General features: G+C 45.7%; 1 long non-coding RNA gene across 1 annotated transcript in view; it reads left to right on the top strand.

Annotated features, from left to right (window-relative positions):
- Positions 1–1,730: 1,730 nt before the first annotated feature.
- The window catches only part of LOC137383215 (uncharacterized), a 77,889-nt gene continuing 59,063 nt past the window's right edge, over positions 1,731–20,556 (top strand). The window contains exon 1 of the long non-coding RNA XR_010977357.1: positions 1,731–1,820. This is a non-coding gene — a long non-coding RNA (uncharacterized lncRNA). The remainder of the gene's footprint in view (positions 1,821–20,556) is intronic.

Genomic DNA, 20,556 nt, shown 5'->3' with positions numbered 1-20,556 from the left:
CACACACTCACTCATAATCACACACACACCCACACTCACACTCACACACACACACTCATAATCCCACACACACTCACACTTACACACACACTCATAATCACACACACTCATAATCACACACACACACTCATACTCACACACACACTCATAATCACACACACACACTCATAATCACACACACACTCACACACATTCATAATCACACACACTCACACACACACTCATAATCACACACACACTCATAATCAGACACACACACTCATAATCACACACACTCACACACACACTCATAATCACACACACACACTCACACACACTCATAATCACACATACACTCACACACTCATAATCACACACATTCACACTCATAATCACACAGACACTCACACACACACTCACACACACGAATAATCACACACACACTCACACACACTCAGAATCACACTCACACACACACTCACACACACTCACACACACTCATAATCACACACACACACACACACTCATAATCACACACACACTCAAAGTCACACACACACACTCATAATCACACACACACTCACACACACACTCACACACACACACTCATACTCACACTCACAGTCATGCTCACACAAATACAGACAGACCCTCACGTGCACACACACTTATACTTACACTCACGAGACACACCCACTCATATAATTACACCACATACACACACTCATAGACACACACTCAGACCCTCGCGCACACACACACACATCCACTCACACAGACATGCACTCACATAATTACACCACAAACACATCTCTTCTTTCTCTTTGGCCTCCTTATCTCGAGAGACAATGGATAAGCGCCTGGAGGTGGTCAGTGGTTTGTGAAGCAACGCCTGGAGTGGCTATAAAGGCCAATTCTAGAGTGACAGACTCTTCCACAGGTGCTGCAGATAAAATTGGTTGTCGGGGCTGTTACACAGTTGGCTCTCCCCTTGCGCTTCTGTCTTTTTTCCTGCCAACTGCTAAGTCTCTTCGACTCGCCACTCTTTAGCCCCGCCTTTATGGTTGCCCACCAACTCTGGCGATCGCTAGCAACTGACTCCCACGACTTGTGATCAATGTCACAGGACTTCATGTCGCGTTTGCAGACGTCTTTAAAGCGGAGACATGGACGGCCGGTGGGTCTGATACCAGTGACGAGCTCGCTGTACAATGTGTCTTTGTGGATCCTGCCATCTTCCATGCGGCTCACATGGCCAAGCCATCTCAAGCGCCGCTAACTCAGTAGGGTGTATATGCTAGGGATGTTGGCTGCCTCGAGGACTTCTGTGTTGGAGATACCGTCCTGCCACCTGATGCCAAGGATTCTCCGGAGGCAGCGAAGATGGAATGAATTGAGACGTCGCTCTTGGCTGACGTACGTTGTCCAGGCCTCGCTGCTGTAGAGCAAGGTACTGAGGACACTGAGGACATCACGCACACACATATCACACATACAACCGCCATCCCGCATCAGCCCCCCACTCCCCCTCCCCACACACACACACACACACACACACAGCAATGTGCAGATTTCCCTTTCAGTAGGGAAACAGGCAGAAAGTTTCGTATCTGAGCCTAGATATTGAGCTTTAACCTCTAATGTTTAGCTCTAATGTGATATCTCCATTAGGTGGAGCTGTTCATGTTTTTTTCACACATGCCTTGCTGGGCTCGCTGGCCTCTGTTGAATGACAGTGGGATTAACTTGTGTGTTGTTTACAGTCAGGACTGCCCTCCTGGGGATGTGGAATAAAGCCAGGAAATACTGGGGTGCGCCAATAGGAATTGAAAGCAAATGAGGTTGGTTAAATGGGAGTACTATTCTGAGGTTTCGTGTGCTTAAACCTGTTTTTTTAATTAATTTAAATTACAAATTACTTTTAAATACTTTAATATGAACCTTGAAATTGTCGACCAGTCAGTGTTTGTAAAGAGACACTATTAATGCTGATCATAACACCTGACTTGGCAGATTTCAACTTTGTTGACTCCTGTGCTATTTCTGTCATATGATCCAAGGCACAGCATCATTTAGTGCAGGCACGGTGCAGAACAGGTTAAAGGCAAAGGAAGTGTTTTTATGACAGATTCTGCTGATAAAAATTTGAAGTTGCTGTTTTAATAGCTGAATGTGTAAATACTTTGTGCAGAACCATTCAGAGGCTTTGTTGTTGTTGTAGCAGTCAGGCAGTTTGAAGGGTGCTGCAATTGATGTCAGAGTGAGACCTCGGACAGGACTTTGAGGCTGCAGACCGGTGGCAGGGCCTCACATGCAGTGAGTGACTAATCGGGAAATTGCAGGGTTTTGCCTGTGATTTTTTTTCTTTTTTTAACATTAATCGGAGGAACGTCCCAGACAATGTGCCCACAATTTTCCAATAAACCTTTTCCTGTGTCCAAGCATGAGATGTGTGTGCGAGTGTGCTTGCTCATGATCCTGCATCTGGTGAAAGATATATTCACCAAAAATAATAATCCTGCTAGGCATGGGCCTTCAGACGGTGGAGACCATGCGAACAAAGGCAAGGTGACTGGGTGACATTATCTACCACATAGCCCATCATCCCGCCATCAGTTATACCAGATATGGGGCCCTACGATTTTTCTACTGGGTTGTTTGCTGAAGTATCCTGGAGCTTAACCAGTAATTTCTGCAGTCTCCAGAGCAAACCTACTCTGGATCAACAGGAGCTATCACTTTACATTGTGTAATTCTGGAGTTATTTCAACTTAAATGTTTTTCAGTCCACTTATTATCTAAGGGCTAAAGCTGTGGGTACTGGTTGGGAAGGATTGAAAGGGATCTAAACTGACTCCTAAAACAAATCCGTTAAGGAGATAGTGAGCATGGCATAATTTATTAGCATACTATTATATTTGTTAGTCCTTGATGAGGGGGAGGAACCGGGACTGGAAGAGGGAAGGAACCGGGATCAGAGAAGACTGAGGAGGATGAGAAATTACCCAGAAAGTGGACAGGATTGATCAAGAAGTTTTCTGCTGCAGAACAATGCTAGCGTAGATTAGGCTTCCAAATTCCTGCAGCTGGCGGGGCATAGGAACCATTTTTGCCCAAGGGGAGCCCAGAATGTGAATTGAAATCCAGCTCTGCATTTAGAATGAAGTAGGATATGGCTGGATTTACTGTTCCTCATATCAAGGTTGTGTATTGGTTGTGGGGTGGTGGTGGTGGTGCAGTGGGATAGACATGGGATTCCCTTGGAAATTCATCCCTTATGTTCTTGAAAGGCTTCAGCATAATACTATACACGAGTAGGGACCTGTGCTGAGTCCTGTTTAGTCCTTCCTGGAGTACCTAAGGTCCTAGATGGGATTGATTGCATACTAATGTGCTTTTGCAGATGCCAGCAGCTTGCTCTGGTTTGTAAATGACCCCAAACCCTGGGATCTGTTACAAGGTTTCCGGCCTAAGGCAAAGATGGGCAAGGGTTCCTTTTGCTGCTGGAGAGGGGCCCCAGGAATTTCCTTAAGGGCACTGTGACTTTAGTGCATACTGGAACCTGATCTGAAACCATCCTGTAGGAATGCTGACAACACTCACCTTTTATGTTTCAGGATGATTTCAGTCCAGTACTAGTGATCTGGGTAATGTTTCCCAGTCTGTTGTACACGTGCATTAACCAGGTGACGAGTGTATTGTTCATTTGAGCTGGGGAATTGATGCAATTCCCAATGGAGACAATGTGAGAGAGCTCTGGGATTCCCAGAGCACAGCAGGCTGTGCACTGCAGGTATGTTGGCGTCAGAGTGCCAGCTGGTGACCCTGTTGCATACATTAACAGAGAGGGATTCTGATCTCTCAACATACAACAGTTTGCAGCCAAAGGAATAAATCCTGCAGTTAACACTGGGCTTCTTGGAAGTTGCCATAATGCTTTCATTATGAGATAGTTCTTAGTGCCAGTACATTTTAAAGGTCAGAGACAGGTGAATGGATGGCTGCTTGGAGACAAGCAATAGCTTTTACAGCTTTGGCTGACTGACCCTGTCAGAAATTGAGCTGAGGCCCAAGTGTCCATCAGAATTATTGGGAGCACACGTATAAAATGCTTAACCCTAGATTCTGATTCTTTAATTACCTGCTGTGTCCTCCACAACTTTATTTTGGAGAGAATAATTGAACTGCAGCAGGACAAGGAGTGAAGGAACTATCAATGGAGAGGGAGTTCGATTTGAAAGTGGCGAATGAAGATCAGTTAATGCAGAGGATTCAGGGAATTGTCCTGTGCCCAGGTTGAGAAATGTTAGAAACACTTCAGTAAGACTCTCCTTTTCATAAAAAAGCATAGACTACCCCCTCTCCCTGACGCACAATAGTTCATCCTACTGCCGTGTTGAATGATGCACCCTACTCCTGTGGGAATCTCTCAGTCACTCAATTCTCAAAAACACTTCCCTTTCATACAAGGCTTATCATTATATATGAATAAAAGTGGAATGATAGTTTATTGCAATGACATGCGTACAAGGCTATAGGCTATACTATGAATGCCATAGTGTCTCTCCTTCATGATTTGGCACCTTAAGATCTTTAGCTACTCGTAAACTACATCTCGGGGGCTACCTGAGTGCCCAAGGGGATGAGTGGCTGCTCTTTATGCATTGGTGGCTGCTGGACCTGAGGTTGGTTGATTTTTTCAGCAGCTACTGTGCTACAAAAATCCAGCTGCAGACTGAATTGCCAAATCTAACAACAGCCCTGCTGTTGTGATCCAGCATGTTTAATCATCAGGGGTAACCATACAAATAATCTCATTGGAACAGGATTCCTGAAAGAAAGCCAAGCCTGCCAAGTCAATGGTAATAGGTACATTCTCTGATAGGTCAGTGATTGATTATATCAGAGCTACAAAGCTGCTCTCGATGTGGGCCCCCAGGGCCTCAGCAACAATATTATGAGCTACCCCTTAGGAAGCAGGCATTGCTGCAAAGATCTCATTACCAGTGGGGTCCTGGGTTTGCCATCTCCCCAGGCCATCATGAAAAACCTTCCCTCATTACACTTTGTAAACCAATCAGGTAAAGCACATTGCTTTTTTTATTTGTTTTTGGAATGCTTGTGAGACTGGCAAGGTCACTATATTACACATCTCTAGTTACCCTGAGAAGGTCATTGAAGCACTGCTCTTGTGGGCAAGTAGATGGCAGATACAGTTCATTAAACTGAACAGTGAAGGAATACACTTTAGGACTTTTTACACAGTAAAACATCCCAAGGCATTTCATGGGAGCATTATCAAACAAAATTTGACACCGGGCCACAAAAGGAGATATTAGGATAGGTTACAAAAAGCTTAGTCAAAGAGGTAGGCTTTAATGAGCATCTTGAAGACAAGAGAGAGATATAGAGGTAGAGAGATTTAGGAAGGGAATTCCAGAGCTTAGCACCTTGGCAGCTGAAGGCACAGCCACCAATGGTGGCGTGACAGAGATTAGGAATGCGAACGAGGCCAGAATTGTATGAGTGCAGAGATCTTGGAGGGTTGTAAGCCTGGACGAGGTTAGAGAGATAGCAAAAATTGAAAGGAAGTATGTTTTAAATTGTGAAAATCTTTAAAGCGATAAAATGGAAAGATCTAAGAGCATGGGGGCTTAGACCCTGAAACTCCTGGAGTTGGAGTAGGTGCCAAGCTCAATTTCTGCCCTTATTGGACAAGAATTTTAGAGTGAAACCAGTAATACTGAGATTCTAATCCAGTTCCTGGATTGCCAACTTGGTGCTAAGGTGGGTAGGAGTTCTGTTATCCCACATTTACACTGGTGGAAAAGACTTCCGGGACTTTTGGGGCCATGGTGATGTTAGGAAAGACCCTAAAAAGAGGTAGAATGGGTTCTGGGTTTGTATGTAGCGAAACTGACAATATGGATAAGGAAGCAATGTCAATTTTGTACAAACCACTGATCGTGCCTTCTTGTTTGTAGCCATCACTTTCCACGTTCAATGATATTTCCTGAAACCTCTGATGCTGAGGCTTCTTCTCTTAAGCTCTGTAGCTTGACTATTTCTCTTGTATCTTAGTGACCCGAACTAGACTCAATGCTCAAACTGTTGGCTCAGTGCTAAGAATAGAAACTCAAGAAAATCAGTTGCTGTGCATTTGTCCCTAGTTAGTTAAATGTTTGCAGGGGTGATAAAATATTGAGTGGAAAATCACATAGATATTGCATCAGATATTGCAGTCAAACGTTGTGAAAATTCTCCCTTGAATTATTATTGTGTATGTCCATTAGTATCCTGCAATTTATCTCTTTAACTTAAGGATATTGTGCTGCAGTCTGGTCCTAGCCACTTGACTATTTTATTTTCCAGGTCACTTTTATGAGCTATCCATTTGGAAAGAAATTGTGAGTCCCAGTAGTACCGAAGCTCAGTGTGGCCCTGATTTTAACTCCCCTTCCAGCCGAAAACTGGCCGGGTGTTTTAGAGATACAGCACTGAAACAGGCCCTTCGGCCCACCGAGTCTGTGCCGACCATCAACCACCCATTTATACTAATCCTACACTTATCCCATATTCCTATGGGTGGGTGGGACCAGTTAAAATGAGGCCAGGTACTTACCCATTCTGATCCTGCTGCTTTCCCATTGTGTCCCCTACTCTTTTGAGCAGGCATGTAGGACACCCGCAGAAAAGGAAGCAGAGTCCTAGTTTAAATATGTCGATCAGGTCTGAAGAAGTCATCGGGCCTCAATCTGCAATTTTAGTTGAAAGCCTGAGTGAGGGGAGTGGACACAGTCGGGAGGTGGGTCGTGGATCGTGGGCCAGAACAGGCCCAAAAGGTAAGTTTTTAAAATTTAATTTTAGGTTCCCTTGTGAGCCAGGAAGGCTCCTCCAGGTCTGATGAGGCAGCAGGGCCTCCCTTGCTCTGGTCCTCCCTCCAATCTCAGTATCTCCAGAGCCTCGTCTAACTGAGGGCTGGGGGCCGTTCCCATAGGACCCCAGCTGCAGCCTCCCAATTCCTGCTCCTGCCCGCCAACTAGCTTGTGGATCTGACCTGGCGTTGGAGAAAATTTATTCAAATGAGGCCCAGCTGTTAAGATTGTGCCTGCACACCTTTAAAATCAAGGCCACAGTCCCGCCTAGATTTCTTTTGTGTGCTACCTGGACAGAGCAAAGAGAAATTCCTCCCTCACCTGACAGGTTCCTGATGTCAGACACAGTCATCAGGTGGGGGTAGGCTGTTTTTCTAAAGGAAGGAGGGCTGAGAAGGGTATCCAGCTTATATTGTTCACATGTATGTCTGCCAATCAGTTGCATAGAAACATTAATAAGGTCTCTGAGTAGTTTGCTAATGTTAATTGTGTGGCTTGAAGGAGACATAGCATCGGAATGAAAATACACGTAAAATGGGGTGAAAACAAACTTGTATTTCCAACTGTCAGGTTTAATAAAGTAGAATGACGTGATGTGAAGATTATATATAACAAATATGGTTTGCCACAGGAAAGCAGTTAAAGTTGAGTTATAATCCCTTCAGAAGTCAGATATTGTTTCTTTATTGTGTTCTTGCTGCAGATTGAAACATATCTGACCTTGGTCTAACAAAGTACTGGGGTGTGGAAGGTAATAATAGCAGCCTTCAGTATTGCCGGAAACTTTCAAGTCTTATCTGAGGTCTGCGTTTAAAATGGAACTCAAGAAATGGTATGCAAATATTCAAAATATTTTCTCACTATGCAACCACACTGAAAATTCCTGCCTTTGTTCTTTTCTGCGATGTTGAGGTAATTCAGCTTTGCAGAGGGATTCCCGAGGCAGCTGTACACAGTGGCACTCTGGCTGTTACCAAACTGAGGCAGCATTGACACCATTTCTTTAACAATATCAACTCTAGGGTTGTTCCTCAGGCCTATCCATCTGAGTATTAACATATAGTAATTTTATGAAGAAAATATCTGTAAACTAGTACTATCAAATGTTTAAGATCTGATTTGAACTCGGCACATGAATCAGGCAGGTGGGATGGCCACATGATGTCAATGGTGTGAGGCTCGGGAAATTATAACTCCTGGGCTGTAATTTAATTTGACTGATGGGCTGCCCTTCCAATTGTGTCAGTAATGGAGCAGCTCGCTCCTTAAGGGTTGCACCTCTTAAAGTAAGGTTGCATTTCCCAGCTTTTTATTTTCGCTGGAGGAACTCTTCAAAACATCTTGGCAGCAGAGATGAATGGGAGGGCTGCCAAGCCCTGCCCCCGCTCCGCCATCCCCCTGGTTATGTGATGCCTCCCTTGATACTGTGGTAGAGGAGGTCAGGGCATGGAAGGAACTACTGTTCCGCAGCAGACACTTGCACCAGCTCTTCAACTCTCTCAGCAATACCTGACACCACTCCTTTCACCCTCTGCCTCATCACTCGCAACAGTTCCCTCCCTTCCATCACGTCCTTCTGCATACAATATTGTTGGGAGTCCCCAGGGCTAATCCAATACCTGAAGATCTGCTTCAGTCTCCCTATGTTCTGCTCAATGATCATCCTGGTGGGTCTCTGGATTTGGTTATACCTGTTTTGCTCGGGGCTTGTGCCATTGTGGAAGGGTGTCATGAGCTATGTATTTAGTTGGTATCCTAGGTATCTCCCAACAGTCATCCAGCCACGTCCCCGACAGGATTGACTATTGGGTGGATTGTAGACTGGAGTGAGATAAATGTGTCAGGACAGCTGCCTGGGCACCTTATAGAAACATGCTCAGACATTATTTAGGCCAGGAGTCGCCAATCTTTTCTTTAGTGAGAGCTACTTCTGATAAACAAAAAATATCATGAGTGATTTAAACATATATTGAAAAAATATGGACCGATAAATGCAAACTAAACATATAGGAATTAGAATTACATTATAATAATATATCTAAGATGAAGGAAAACCGATCTTAACTTTATTTCAATGTGATACTTGACACTGCATGCAAGCCTGGTCAAGAGATCACTGTACTTGCCGGTGTCCAGAAGCCCAGCAGTGGCTTCATTGAGTGGTTGGTGTCCGTTTAGAAACTTTTGCATCTCCACTCCAGCTCAAACTGATGCAACAAAAAAGACCTACACAGCAACCGAATTCTACATCCACTATTGACTGTGTTTATCGACTCAGTTCTGTGAGCAACGCCTGCAATAAAACAAAAGTAGAATACTGCAGATGCTGGAAATCTGAAATAAAAGGAGAAAATGTGGGAAATACTCGGCAGGTCAGGCAGCATCTGTGGAGAGAGAAACAGAGTAAACATTTCAGGTACATCGAGTTGCCAGAGCCTGCAGCCTGGAACTCGGAGTGGGAGAAGGAGGAAGATTGAGGGGAGGCAATATAATCCAACACTCACAGCAACCTACAATCCACCTACATTACCTGGATATGGAGACAGAGTTTAGAAACACTCACCACATGACTCCAGTAAAACATCCCATTATGAAAACAGGGAGTAGTGGTTGTGCCTGCCTCCTGCCCTGTGTTGTATCCCTAATGGTTTTTTCCCTCCCCTCCCTCAGGTCCCTTTATAACTGAGCTATGTTTCCCTTAAAGTTTTGGGTATAGGCTGTCCACTAATATTCATTATAAGCCCATCGATTCCCACAGCTACCTCGACTGCACTTCCTTACGCTCTGCCCCCTGTAAGGACTCCATTCCATTCTCCCAGTTTCTCTATCTCTGACTCATCTGCTCTGATGATGTAACCTTCCACAATGGCAACTGATATGTCTTCTTTTTTCTGAACCGAGGACTCCCTCCACTGTGGTTGACGGGGCCCTCAACCATGTCCAACCCATTTCCCACACTTCTGCCCTCACCCCTTCCCCTCCCTCCCAGAACTGTGACAGGGTTCCCCTTGTCGTCACTTTCCACCTCACCAGCCTCCAGCATCCGAAGGATCACCCTCCGCCATTTCCGCCACCTCCTGCGTGATGCCACCACCAAACGCATCTTCCCCTCCCCTCCCCATCAGCAATCCAGAGGGATTGTTCCCTCTAAAATACCCTGGTCCACTCCACGTCACCCTTGACACCTCGGCCCCATCCCACGGCACCTTCCCATACAATCGCAGGAGGTGTAATACTTGCCCTTTTATCTCCTATCTCGTCACCATCCAAAGCACCAAACACTCCTTCCAGGTGAAGCAGTGATTTACTTGTACTTTTGGGGTGCCTCCAACAAAGGGAGGTCGAGAGAAAGCAGAGAATTATAGACCAGTCAGCCTGACGCCGGTAGTGGGGAAAATTCTAGAGTCCATTATCAAAGATTTTATAGCAGAGCACTTAGAACAGTGGTAGAATCGGACAGAGTCAGCATGGATTTACGAAAGGGAAATCATGCTTGACAAATCTACTAGAATTCTTCGAGGATGTAACTAGTAGAGTTGATGAGGGGGAGCCAGTGGATGTGGTTTATTTGCACTTTCAGCAGGCTTTCAACAAAGTCCCACATAAGAGATTAGCGTGTAAAATTAAAGTGCATGGGATTGGGGGTAGTGTATTGCGATGGATAGAAAATTGGTTGGCGGACATAAAACAAAGAGTAGGGATAAATGGGTCTTTTTCCGAATGGCAGGCAGTGACTAGTGGGGTACCGCAGGGATCAGTGCTAGGACCCCAGCTATTCACAATATACATTAATGATTTAGATGAGGGAACTAAATGTAATAACTCCAAATTTGCAGATGACACAAAACTGGGTGGGAGGGTGAGTTGTGAGGAGGATGCAGAGAGGCTTCAGGGTGATTGGGGACAAGTTGAGTGAGTGGGCTAATGCATGGCAGATGCAGTATAATGTGGATAAATGTGAGGTTATCCACTTTGGTAGCAAAAACAGGAAGGCAGATTGTTATCTGAACAGCTATAAAGTGAGAGAGGGGAATATGCAGCGAGACCTGGGTGTTCTCGTACTCCAGTCGCTGAAGGTAAGCATGCTGGTCCAACAGGCGGTAAAAAAGGCAAATGGTATGTTGGCCTTCATAGCGAGAGGATTCAAGTGCAGGTGCAGGGATATCTTGCTGCAATTATACAGGGCCTTGGTGAGGCCACACCTGGAATATTGTGTGCAGTTTTGGTCTCCTTATCTGAGGAAGGATGTTCTTGCTATAGAGAGAGTACAGCGAAGGTTTACCAGACTGATTCCTGGGATGGCGGGACTGACATATGAGGAGAGATTGAGTCGGTTAGGATTATATTTGCTGGAGTTCTGAAGAGTGAGGGGGGATCTCATAGAAACCTATAAAATTCTAACAGGACTTGACAGGGTAGATGCAGGAAGGATGTTCCTGATGGTGGGGGAGTCCAGAACCAGGGGCCATAGTCTCAGGATACGGGGTAAACCTTTCAGGACTGAGATGAGGAGAAATTTCTTCACCCAGAGAGTGGTGAGCCTGTGGAATTCACTACCAAAAAAAGCTGCTGAGGCCAAAACATTGTATGTTTTCAAGAAGGAGTTAGATATAGCTCTTGGGTCTAAAGGGATCAAAGGATATGGGGAGAAAGCAGCAACAGGTTACTGAGTTGGATGATCAGCCATGATCATAATAAATGGCAGAGCAGGCTCGAAGGACCGAATGGCCTACTCCTGCTCCTATTTTCTATGTTTCTATGTCCCCACCCTGCGCCCCCACCCCACACCCGCACCCCATGCGTCCCCAACCTACGCCCCCACGACCTGCCCCCTGCCGCCTCATCAGCTGTCTTCTGATAGGCCCAGCTGTTGTTTCCCTTTCTACTCCTCTTCCTCCAACTCAAACTGATTGGAGCAAACCTGTAATAATAAGCATCAGGATCATAATTGCATCATAAAACCTTGATGTTAATGTGTCATGAGGTTCCCACCAGACTGTGGCGTTCTCTGAAAAAGCACGGTCAGAATAGTGGCAAGCCAGCAGCATGTTAGGAATGCAGTGTTAAGCCACCACTGCTATTTTAACCACCTGCCTGCTCTGTTCCTGGCGGGTGACAGGGTCCTGATCAGGGCTTGTTCCTGATGTGGTAACTATACCACACGCACTGGCTATAACTAAAACGCTGCATTGTTTAGAAACAAAAAGAAAGACGTGCATTTCTATAGCACATTTTATGACCTCAGGAAAACCCAAAATGTTTTACAGCCAGTGAAATACTTTTGAAGTGTCATCACTGTTCTGATATCGGAAAGTTAAAACACTTCTTGCCTTTAATCCAACCATTTGTTTCAAAAGGGCAAGTTATAACTGGATCTAGCTGTACCGGTTAAGCAATTAATAACTTCCTACTTTCTAACACATGTGTCATTTATTAATCCACAGTTCTGACAACCTGCCGTTCCCTTTTTGCTGATCAACATCTTGCCATTTTAAGAATTCTTCACCCTTTAATACCAATTAATAGAAGCGCTTTACACAAGTCTAATTGGACAGTTTAGATTTGAATATCCAAATAGTCGCAATCCGTCATCTGGAGCATTTAACTGGAGCAGGACACACTCTCTGCTCAGGTTAAGCTGTTACAATGTACAAGTCTAGATGTGCTCAGTGCTTTCCGTGGAGAAGCTTTCTAATCCTCATTCCCCTCAGTCCTGACCATGGTGCATAGAACAATCCACAAGGTGGAAAAGAGAAATATCATAATTTAAATTCCCTCTGCATTAATGCCATTCACATTATATTGAATAAAAAATTGTTAAAATAGAGATGTCAATCATTTTTTTCTCCTTGATGAACTGTACACAAGTACTGTTTACATTGAAATCAACTTTTAGTTTTTAAGGAAAGGCAAAATACTCCAGATGCTGGAAATCTGAAATAACAACAGAAAACGCTGGAAATACTCAGTCTGTCTGGCAGTGGCTGTGGAGAGAGAAACAGAGTTAATGGACTGAATTTTCCTCGCCCCATGGAGACAGGGTTGGAGGCACGGGGAGCCAGGAAAATAGTGGGAGACTGTGCCAGGATTGCTTCCTGATACCTTCCCGCTGCCAGGCAAATTTCCTAGAGATGGTCAGGGAGTGGAGCAGAAACCTGCTGGCTAGCGGTGAGCATCCAATGAGGTAATTAAGGTGGTCATTAATGGTGATTTTGCATAGTGTTTGTAATTTTGTAGAAAGCACACAGGTTCCAAGGACCTTCAGCACCTCGCCAGCTGCAGTGAAGTGAGAGCACAATGGTAGGTGATTGTTGCCTGCAACTGCCAGGCAATAAGAAGCGCAGAGTTTCCAAGCAGGAAGGTTCAGGGCTGCCATTGGACGGGAGGGTAATTTGAAGGGATTGTTGTATGGGAGGATTGCTGTGGAGGCCAGTAACTGGAAGGTCTTTTCCTAGGACCCCTGCAGAGAGGCCAGGCAAGGCAAAGGGGTTGACACCCATTGAGAGTTGAAGGCTGCAAAGGGAGATCGGTGCTCTGCACTCAGAATTCTCCTCCAGTCAGGAGGAGAGTGAGAGAAAGGAACTTCAGCATCCGCATAGGAATGGGCTGCTGTGGACAGAGAAGCATAAGTGGCATGACGCTGTGCTGGCACACACATATAGAGGGTGCATTAAGGTCGGCGAATGCTCGCAGAAGACATTACTCAGTGCACAGGGTCTACAGACAACAGCTCAGTTTCATGGACCTGTCAGAGCATCAGGGCCTCCGAAGACTCCGCTTATTGAGACAGGTGGTCACTGACCTATGCAGAATACTGGAGGAGTTGAGACCTTTGGAGTGTGGTGGGCACCCATTGCCTGTAACAGTGACAGTGATTGTGGCACTCAATTTATTTGCTACTGGTTTGTTCTAAGGATTGGCTGTGGTCATTTGTGGGATCTTGCATTCTGCTACCCAACATAGCATCAGGCAGGTGATGGATGCCTTGTTTGTGAGGGTAGGGGAGTGCATAAGGTTCCGGACTGATAATAGAAGTCAGGTCAAGAGGGCAATTGGCTTTGGAGCCATAGAAGGATTTCCTCAGGACCAGGGGGTGATAGACTGCACACATGTGGCCATCAAGGCTCCCTCTTAGCAGCCAGGGTGCTTTCATCAACAGGAAGGAGTTCCACTCTCTCACTGTGTAGATCATGTGTGACCACCGCAAAAGGATCCTGCAAGTGTGCACTAGGTTCTAGGGAAGCTGCCATGGCAGTATCAGTCTGAGACAGTCCCAGGTGCCTCAATTGTTCAATTGTATTGGAAAGCCTTTGTGGATGGATCCTAGGTGACAAAAGGTATCCACCGAGGACATGGCTGCTCACACCAGTGCGGAACCCCAACTCCAAGGCAGAGGAATCATACAACTGCAGCCATCTCATTACAAGGGCGACCATTGAGCAGGGAATTGGCCTTCTCTCTGAAAATGTACTACAGATGATTAGATCACTCTGGGGAGCCTGCCAATATGGCCCCTCAAGAGTTTCCCTTATTGTGGTGGTGTGCTGCACTCTGCACAACCTGGCACAGCAGAGAGGAGTTGAACTGGTGGTGGATGATTCTCCTGAGTACTGACACTCCAATGCAGCAGTGAGGGACTGCTGCACCTTAAGTAGTGTCATCTTTCGGATGAGATGTTAAACTGAGGCACCTCAGCCCTCTCAGGTGGACATGAAATGTCCCATATTGCTGTTGTGGGAGCTTGCTGTGCACACATTGGCTGCTGTGTTTCCTGTATTACAATAGTGACTGCACTTCAAAAGTACTTTATTGGCTGTAAAGTGCTTTGGGAAGTCTGGTGGTCAGGAAAGGCACGATACAAATACAAGGCTTTTTTTCTTTACACAAACTTTCCTTGAGGAAGTGAATTTTATCAGAATTTTCCAGTCATGCCAGTGAGTTACAGAAAGTCAGAGCTGCCTCTGAATTGATAATTGGGGCAGGTTTTCCAGGGCTGGCCCCCCTCTGCCCTTGTGGTGGGCGGGTGCACTATACCTTAAGTGCGAGTGTACCATTACCCACCTACCCTGGGTAAAAGTTCCAGGAAATCATCCCACACAGTCTATCTCTGACAATCTAGGCATTTTCTGCCCTTAAATTATCAGAAGTATCCAGTAATTTGATGAAGCATCTTTGGACTAGTGATCACTACAAAAAGTGATTGATTTAGGAGACAACTTCCCCTTCTGTAGTATATTTGCATTAAAGCTGGTGAATGCTGTAATGAACCAAATGAAGAACACTTTTTTGAAAAGTAGAATTCCTACAAGACTGAAGCTGTTAGAATGCAACACAACTGATGACACGATTGGAATTCATCTGCAATAATGGCCTCAATATTAACCCTCCATTGACGGCAAGGGAGGGCTGAGGGAGGGGGATTAAAGACTTAAATATGGGAATTGCTTCCACAACATGTGGTGCAGGGCAGTGGATATTGTGGCTTCTGAGTGTCATGTCCAAAATAAATGGCTCTCTTCATGAATATATTTAAATCAGTTGGACCGTGCCGTACCACCTATCCTTCGTGGAGCAGTTTCTGCGGGAAAACACCTTTGACCACCGATCCATCAAGCGGTGGTCTGCACGGAATGTCCTCAAAGCCCTACGGGAAAAGGAGACAGTGGATCCTGTCGGATGGTTCCCCGAGCAGACCGTCAAAGTCATTTGGCGGAATGCCTCATCACCAGAACTTTCAAACAAGCACCAAGACGTAGCTTGGCTGGTGGTGAGAAGGGCCCTCCCCGTCAGATCCTTCACGCACGCCCAAAGTCTCGCCCCCTCCGCACAATGCCCCCGTGGTGGCTGTGGTGGGGAAGTGACGGTCGTCCACCTCCTCCTGGAATGTGTCTTTGCAAAGCAGGTGTGGAAAGAGATGCAGTGGTTTTTGTCGAGGTTCATCCCAAGCAGCTCTGTAATACAGGAGTCTGTGCTCTACGGGCTGTTCCCAGGGACGCACACCGAGACAAACATCAACTGCTGCTGGAGGACTATCAATTCGGTGAAAGACGCCCTTTGGTCTGCCCAAAACTTGCTGGTCTTCCAGCGCAAAGAGTTGTCCACCACCGAATGTTGCAGACTAGCATAATCCAAGGTCCAGGACTACGTGCTGAGGGACGCACTAAAGCTTGGGGCAGCCGCAGCAAAGGCTCAATGGGGAAAGACCACAGTGTAAGGTCCCCCACCAAGCTGAACTGAGGGGCTGGATCCATGGGAAACCCCTCGAACTGTATCGGGAAAATTTTGTGTGCTGTAAATGTAAAAATGTAATTGGCATGACAATGAAATGGAAGAGTTGTGAGGCAACTCATGATTGTATTGAAGGAAACTGATCACCTTTGCACTGTTTGTATTTTTTGACTTGATGCTGGTTTAAACTGTTTGGGAATGTAATTTTTACAGATTTTTATGAATAAAGTATATTTTGGAAATAAAAAAAAATGAATATATTTAAATCAGGTTCCCATGGTACAACTGGAATTCACTGCTGCTGTGTGGGATTCCCAAGGGTTGGGAAACCAGACAATAAAAGGGTGGTGGGAGCTGTCATCTTCACAAGATAAGTGCCTTTTTCAGCACTCCTTGTAGGCCAGGAGGGGAAGGGGAGCTTCACCATGCCCCTTAGTGAAGCCTTTAGTCTCCCAACTCCCGATTGCTGGGAACTGTCTCCAAGGGTCTATTGGGCAGGAAACTGAGCTAGAAAGGGACAGTGAGGCCCTGCCTCTAAATTTGGCAGGATTGTGGTATTCCCAGAATTGTCGGATCCCTTGGTTGTTTTTGGCTTCCCCCATACCCTGCCCACCTCCTCATAAATATCAAGGCTGATGCTTCTCGTTCACTTGTTAAGCAGCTAATGAGGTTCTTAAGCTAAAATCGGCCAAATTTGTTCAACCCATGAGCACATGAAAGACTTGCATTTAGATAACACTTTACAATGCTTTACAGCCAATGAAGTACTTTTGAAGTGCAGATGCTGTTGTAGGAAACACAGCAGTTCCCATAAACAGCAATGTGATAATGACCAGATACTCTGTTTTATTTTGTGATGTTGATTTCTTTCTTTGGTCTCCTTGTCTCGAGAGACAATGGGTAAGTGCCTGGAGGTGGTCAGTGGTTTGTGGAGCAGCGCCTGGAGTGGCTATAAAGGCCAATTCTAGAGTGACAGACTTCCACAGACGCTGCAGATAAAATTGGTTGTCGGAGTTGAGGGGTAAATATTGACCAGGACACTGGGGAGAACTCCCCTGCTCCTCTTTGAAATAGCACCATGTGATCTTTTACATCCACCTGAGAAGCCAGGGGGGTCCTTGGTTTAACATCTCATCCAAAGGACAGCACTTCAGCACTGCACAGAGTAGCAGCCGAGATTTTTGTGCTCAAACTTCTGAAGTGGGACTTAAACCCACAACTTTCTGACTCAGAGGCACACATGTTACTTACTGAGCCATAGCATAACACAATATCACGAAGAACAAAGAACAGTACAGCACAGGAACAGGCCATTCGGCCCTCCAAGCCTGCGCCGATCTTGATGCCTGTCTAAACTAAAACCTTCTGCACTTCCGGGGCCCATATCCCTCTATTCCCATCCTATTCATATATTTGTCAAGATGTCTCTTAAACGTCGCCAACGTACCTGCTTCCACCACCTCCCCCGGCAACAAGTTCCAGGCACTTACCACCCTCTGTGTAAAGAACTTGCCTCGCACATCCCCTCTAAACTTTGCTCCTCGCACCTTAAACCTATGTCCCCTAGTAACTGACTCTTCCACCCTGGGAAAAAACTTCTGACTATCCACTCTGTCCATGCCACTCATAACTTTGTAAACCTCTATCATGTCGCCCCTCCACCTCCGTCGTTCCAGTGAAAACAATCCAAGTTTATCCAACCTCTCCTCATAGCTAATGCCCTCCAGACCAGGCAACATCCTGATAAACCTCTTCTGTACCCTCTCCAAAGCCTCCACGTCCTTCTGGTACTGTGGCGACCAGAATTGTACGCAATATTCTAAGTGTGGCCTAACTAAGGTTCTGTACAGCTGCAGCATGACTTGCCAATTTTTATACACTATGCCCCGACCGATGAAGGCAAGCATGCCGTATGCCTTCTTGACTACCTTATCCACCTGCGTTGCCACTTTCAGTGATCTGTGGACCTGTACGCCCAGATCTCTCTGCCGGTCAATACTCCTAAGGGTTCTGCCATTTACTGTATACTTCACACCAGTATTACAACTTCCAAAATGCATTACCTCACATTTGTCCAGATTAAACTCCATCTGCCATTTCTCCGCCCAAGTCTCCAACTGATCTATATCCTGCTGTATCCTCTGACAATCCTCATCACTTTCCGCAACTCCACCAACCTTTGTGTCGTCCGCAAACTTACTAATCAGACCAGCTACATTTTCCTCCAAATCATTTATATATACTACAAACAGCAAAGGACGCAGCACTGAACCCTGCAGAACACCACTAGTCACATTCCTCCATTCAGAAAAACACCCATCCACTGTTACCCTTTGTCTTCTATGACCGAGCCAGTTCTGTATCCATCTTGCCAGCTCACCTCTGATCCCGTGTGACTTCACCTTTTGTCCCAGTCTGCCATGAGGGGCCTTGTCAAAGGCTTTACTGACGTCCATGTAGACAACATCCACTGCCCTTCCTTCATCAATCATCTTCGTCACTTCCTCCAAAAACTCAATCAAGTTAGTGAGACACGACCTCCCCTTCACAAAACCATGCTGCCTCTCGCTAATAAGTCATTTGTTTCCAAATGGGAGTAAATCCTGTCCCGAAGAATCCTCTCTAATAATTTCCCTACCACTGACGTAAGGCTCACCGGCCTATAACTTCCTGGATTATCCTTGCTACCCTTCTTAAACAAAGGAACAACATTGGCTATTCTCCAGTCCTCTGGGATCTCACCTGTAGCCAATGAGGATACAAAGATTTCTGTCAAGGCCCCAGAAATTTCCACCCTTGCCTCCCTCAATATTCTGGGGTAGATTTCATCAGGCCCTGCGGACTTATCTACCTTAATGTTTTTCAAGACGCCCAACACCTCTTCCTTTTTGAGATCGACATGACCCAGACTATCTACACTCACTTCCCTAGACTCATTATCCACCAAGTCCTTCTTAGTTTAGAGATACAGCACTGAAACAGGCCTTTCGGCCCACCAAGTCTGTGCCGACCATTAACCACCCATTTATACTAATGCTACACTAATCCCATATTCCTACCACATCCCCACCTGTCCCTCTATTTCCCGACCACCTACCTACACTAGGGGCAATTGCTAATGGCCAATTTACCTATCAACCTGCAAGTCTTTGGCATGTGGGAGGAAACCGGAGCACCCGGAGGAAACCCACGCAAACACAGGGAGAACTTGCAAACTCCGCACAGGCAGTACCCAGAATTGAACCCGGGTCGCTGGAGCTGTGAGGCTGCGGTGCTAACCACTGCGCCACTGTGTCCTTCTCTTTGGTGAATACTGATGCAAAGTACTCATTTAGTACCTCGCCCATTTCCTCTGGCTCCACGCATAGATTCTCTCCTCTGTCCTTGAGTGGGCCAACCCTTTCCCTGGCTACCCTCTTGCTCTTTATATACATAGAAAAAGCCTTGGGATTCTCCTTAATCCTGTTTGCCAATGACTTTTCATGACCCCTTTTAGTCTTCCTGGCTCCTTGCTTAAGTTCCTTTCTACTTTCTTTATATTCCTCAAGGGTTTCATCTGTTCCCAGCCTTCTCGCCCTTACGTATGCTTCCTTTTCCTTTTGACTAGGCTCACAATATCCCTCGTTATCCAAGGATCCCGAAACTTGCCAAACTTATCCTTCTTCCTCACAGGAACATGCCGGTCCTGGATTCTAATCAACTGATGTTTGAAAGACTCCCACATGTCAAATGTTGATTTACCCTCAAACAGCCGCCCCCAATCTAAATTCTTCAGTTCCTGCCTAATATTGTTATAATTAGCCTTTCCCCAATTTAGCACCTTCACCCGAGGACTACTCTTATCCTTATCCACAAGTACCTTAAAACGTACGGAATTATGGTCACTGTTCCCAAAATGCTCCCCTACTGAAACTTCGACCACCTGGCCAGGCTCATTCTCCAATACCAGGTCCAGTTGGACTATCTACATATTGTTTCAAGAAGCCCTCCTGGATGCTCCTTCTAAATTCTACCCCATCCAAGCCCCTCGCACTAAGTGAGTCCCAGTCAATATAGGGGAAGTTAAAATCACCCACCACAACAACCCTGTTGCTTTTACATCTTTCCAAAATCTGTCTACATATCTGCTCCTCTATCTCCCGCTGGCTGTTGGGAGGCCTGTAGTACACCCCCAACATTGTGACTGCACCCTTCCTATTCCTGAGCTCTACCCATATTGCCTTGCTGCATGACCCCTCCAAGGTGTCCTCCCGCAGTACAGCTGTGATATTCTCCTTAACCAGTAATACAACTCCCCCACCCCTTTTACATCCCCCTCTATCCCACCACAAGTCACAGAATAATTTATAAAGTAATTATCGGAGCAGAATTGGAGCGAGTTGTCTGGAAATATCTGAGGACTTCATAAAAAAGTACTATTGAGCAGGAGATGTCAATAATGGAAAGCTGGAATATCTTTAATGTACAATGACAA

Source organism: Heterodontus francisci, chromosome 24 (genome assembly GCF_036365525.1).
Source record: "Heterodontus francisci isolate sHetFra1 chromosome 24, sHetFra1.hap1, whole genome shotgun sequence".
Lineage (NCBI taxonomy): Eukaryota > Metazoa > Chordata > Chondrichthyes > Heterodontiformes > Heterodontidae > Heterodontus > Heterodontus francisci.
This window is presented reverse-complemented; position numbering and strand designations above follow the sequence as displayed.